We start from the raw sequence: 4,638 nt of genomic DNA on the forward strand, positions 1-4,638 counted from the left end.
TGCAAACTCCACACAGACAGTGACCCAAGGCCAGAATTGAACATGGGACCCTGACGCTGTGAGGCAGCAGTGCTAACCATTGTGTCACCGTGCCGCCTGATCTGAATAAGGTTCGAACCTAATTATAGAATCATAGAATCCCTGCCGTGCAGAAGGAGCCATTCGGCCCATCAAGTCTGCACCGACCAGAATCCCACCCAGGCCCTATTCCCATAATCCCACATATTTACCCTGATTTGATTTCATTTGATTTTATTATTGTCACATGTATTAGCATACAGTGAAAAGTATTGTTTCTTGCGTGCTACACAAAGTACACCGTTCATAGAGAAGGAAACGAGAGAGTGCAGAATGTAGTATTACATTCTGTCATAGCTAGGATGTAGAGAAGATCAACTTAATGCGAGGTAGGTCCATTCAAAAGTCTGATGGCAGCAGGGAAGAAGCTGTTCTTGAGTCGGTTGGTACGTGACCTCAGACTTTTGTATCTTTCTCCCGGCAGAAGAAGGTGGAAGACAGTATGTCCGGGATGCATGGGGTCCTCAATTATGCTGGGTGCTTTGCCGAGGCAGCGGGAAGTGTAGTTAGTCAGAGTCAATGGATGGGAGGCTGGTTTGCGTGATGGATTGGGCTACATTCACGACCTTTTGTTAATCCCCCTGACATTAGGGTCAATTTAGCATGGCCAATCAACCTAATACACACATCTTTGGAATCTTTGGATTTAATGGTTGACATAAATCTGATCCACACCAACTGTCCCGCCAACTGAGTCAACCAGCCGTCCAAGCAGCCCGAGCTGTTGTGGCAACATGAATTTCTACATTCATGTTGTAGACTGGAGCTGTGTATACTGATAGCAGAGGCTCCAATTTTCTATCCATCATATGGCTGACCAGGAATGTCTCCAATTCTTAACCATCTGCCATTAGTGTAGGTTGGAAGGATTCACTACATATAAAAAAAGACTTAGGGAGGACCTCATAAAGGTCTTTAAGAGAGATGTTTCCACTTCTGAAGGCAAACAAAACTAGGGGCTGTATAAGCAAGATCAAATAAATCCAATAGGGAATTCAAGGAGAAATGTCTTTACATTAAAGAGTGATTAGAATGTAGAACATGTTACTACAAGGAATAGTAAAGTGACTAACATAGATGCATTAAGCGGAAGTTAGGTAAACACGAGGGAGAAATAAATAAAAGTAATGCTAATTACATTGGAGGAGGTGAAAGGAGGCTCAAGTAGACCTTAAAGACCAGTATGAACCTTTTTGATCTTTTTTTTGCTCAACATTTTACATAAGTAATAAAGGTAAAATGCTTACCCCATTGAAATCAGCCACAGTGAGAACTGATAATAAGCCCATGAGAATTCTCTGTACAAGATTCTTTTTTGAAAATGTTGTCTGGGTTAGGGAGAAATGGAACATGGCATTATATTTTCACCAATAATCAGTAATTATACTTGGCATTACCAATATCTTTACACATAAATGCACACCCACATATTCCTCATTTGTGACGTTTTTAAAAAATCTTTTTAAGGTTAGTATTTCAAAACTTTGCAGACACCATGATTTCCAGCAGTAATATTAAACATATGTGTTAAAACAAAGCTGCCATAAGAAAATGCATGAATGTAGTTGAAACATTTTTATTGTTTTACTGCCTATCTTGGCCAACTGACATTTGTGCCCAGCTGTTAATGAAAAACAAATTAAGCAATAATGGATCCACAGGAGTACAGTCAATTGTAATTGAAATTAAAACACTGAGTTCAAATCCTCCAATCAAGCTGTCTGTTCTTAATTTACAATTTATTCCACAACGACAAGTTTACTATTCTTTTTCAGGTATAATCACAGTCTTGCCTTAGGTGTTCTCTTGGGTACACTGGTACACTCCAGTAAGAGGTCTGAGCATCTTTTTGGGTATGCTCATGTAAACCAATATCTAGCCAGACAATAGCATAACACAGGATTGTAATAATATCTCAATGATCTATGTTAGATACTTGTGTATTTCTTACATGTTCCATAAACACCTCTATAATCTCTTGAAGGTAGACTGAGAAAATATTTGATAAGACGAGGTCAGTTATTAATTATTACACAGCTTCATTTTACTGCAAGTGAATGGATGGAGCAATAGTTGGGATTGGGATTAGTTCAATCAGTATAACTTGTCTAATTCATTAGTACAGATTAATCAACATTCCATAATAAAGTAGCTCTGTTTACAACAATGTGTCCTAACCTTTGAATCTTTGTTTAGAAATCTGACTTTATGTCCCTATCTATCTATTATGATAAAATTATTGCTAATAATGTCTTATTTCACTGTTTTCACAACCAGAACCAAATGCTGGCCAATCCTCCACCAATTACTCTCATCTCGAGGCATCCCAACACAATTTATTTCTATTTTTTGCATTCATTCTAGAGATGTGAGCGTTGCTGACAAGGGCAGCATTAATTGCCCATTCCTGATTGACCTTGAGGGGGTGGTGGTGAGCTGCTATCTTGAACTGCATGCAGACTGTTACTGTTGCTGCTAATCCTATTCCTTGTCTGAAATCCAAAATAAAGTGACATAAGCAGCACCCATGCTGAACTGATGTTTGACAAAAAGTGAAAATGAGATGTACTCAACTCGGAAGATGTAAAGATGACCTCCAAAGTAATGGCATGCACCTTCCAAGTAGAGAAAGCACATATTCAGAAGAAATCCTTCAAGCAAAGGTCTTTCACCTGAGCAAGGAAAAATAACTTAAATAATGTTTTGCCTGTCATTTGTTCAGCCCCCTCATTCCCACTTTCTTGATCTTGTTGGTGAGTTCCATGAAGGCTGAAAATCGGTGTGTGCACACAGTTAAGGTTCAAATCCGATAAAACAGCCCTTTGTGATCACTTGACATGTTACAATTAGAAACCCGCTTCTCCCATGAGAGTTTCCCACACACAGCCAAAAATACTGACCTTAAAGGTAGACATCGATGGGTTGCTGCAGGCTTCCTGACAAGCTGTCAATTCCAGCTCATTTAACCAGCAACCAGCTCCCAAAACCCACTCTTTTCCAGGTTAAACTTTCCTCCTTATTGTCCACAATTCAAATTACGAATGTTGTAAGGTTTAAAATACGGTTCCTGTGCATGTGTGTTTATGCATGGTGTGTGGTAAATAAGGTGAGTGAGCCACAGGCGCAGATACTCAAATGGAAATATGATATTGGAGTGATAACAGGAACCTGCATCAAAGGTCAGGACTGGATACCAAATATTCCAAGAGACAAGAGCTGGAATCTTCCAGGCCCTCCTGCAGCAGGAAACTCGGAACGCAGGAGAACCTAATTCAACAGGAGGCCAAAAATCAGTTTCCCAACAGCGGGATGAGCTTTTGCAATTAAGGAAGGAATTTTTCCTTCTCGGCCTTTTGGCTAAGATCAAGTGTAGTATCAACATGCTGTGCTTGGTTGAAGTCATTAGGTTACATTTTAGCTTCATTTGAAGCAATTTTTAAAAGCGGCATCTCGGCCTTTTGGCTAAGATGCAAATGAGATCAAGCCTTGGAGGAGGAGCTATTCCTACTCCAGTCAGCTTGGATCATGTAGATCAAGCCCAAGACAGGAGGTGAGAGCCCTGTCTTGTCAGCTTGGATCGGGAATGTCTCAACTTGTTGGGACTCTGAATTGGACCTGATTTGATTGAATTGGAATAAAAATACAAAAAGAAATTCTAAGCGTGCGATCTTACAAAAGACCGAATGAATGAGAAAACGGGAGAGTTTCAGACCTGTTTTTTGGGCGAGTTTAAAAATGTAATCTTATAACACTGATACTTTTTTAGACAAAAGTGCGATTCTCACCAGGGGGCGGAGCTTAGCCCACCAGTGAAACTGGCTGCACTGGGAGAACTGCCACTCCCAACCACCCCATCCCCTCCTCATGGACTTCACCCCACCTCATCATTTGCAGCTGTGTAACCCCCTATGGCAATATAGGTCGCCAACAGAGCGTTATTGGAACCCTGCTGATGGGTACCCCATTACGACCTCCTCATCAGCCCGCCCTGCATGCAGAGTCGCTGAGCAGAAACTGATAGCCAAGTTCCACACACATGAGGACGGCCTAAACTGGGATGTTGGATTTATGTCACATTATCAGTAACCCCCACAGCTTGCCTCCTGGACTTGCAGGCTGAACTGTCTGGAGACAATACACATCTCTTTAACCTGTGCTTAATGCTCCCTCCACCCACATTGTCTGTATCTTTAAGACCTGGCTGGTTGCAGGGATTCGCATTCTAATCAGTATTCTGTAACTTGATTTTGTGTCTCTGTGCACTGTTTGAGAGCACATTTCCACTCCATCTGACGAAGGAGCAGCGCTCCGAAAGCTTACGGTATTTGCTACCAAATAAACCTGTTGGACTTTAACCTGGTGTTGTGAGACTTCTTACTGTGTTCACCCCAGTCCAACGCCGGCATCTCCACATCATGGCCCCCACTCCCTGCCAGTCTCCTTCCCCCACTCCAATGGCGATAACTCCTTGCGCTGGTCTCCCCTGCTAATCACTCTCTGTGCCAGTTTAACTCCCCTCCTGCTGATCATCCCCCCAAGACTCCTACTAATCATCCCCCT

General features: G+C 41.8%; 1 non-coding gene across 1 annotated transcript; it reads left to right on the plus strand.

Annotated features, from left to right (window-relative positions):
* The first annotated feature begins 3,415 nt into the window (after positions 1–3,415).
* Positions 3,416–3,614, plus strand: LOC144500165 (U2 spliceosomal RNA). The gene has a single exon (XR_013498945.1). It is a non-coding gene; the product is annotated as a U2 spliceosomal RNA (small nuclear RNA).
* Positions 3,615–4,638: the final 1,024 nt, after the last annotated feature.

This window comes from Mustelus asterias, chromosome 10 (genome assembly GCF_964213995.1).
Source record: "Mustelus asterias chromosome 10, sMusAst1.hap1.1, whole genome shotgun sequence".
Classification (NCBI taxonomy): domain Eukaryota; kingdom Metazoa; phylum Chordata; class Chondrichthyes; order Carcharhiniformes; family Triakidae; genus Mustelus; species Mustelus asterias.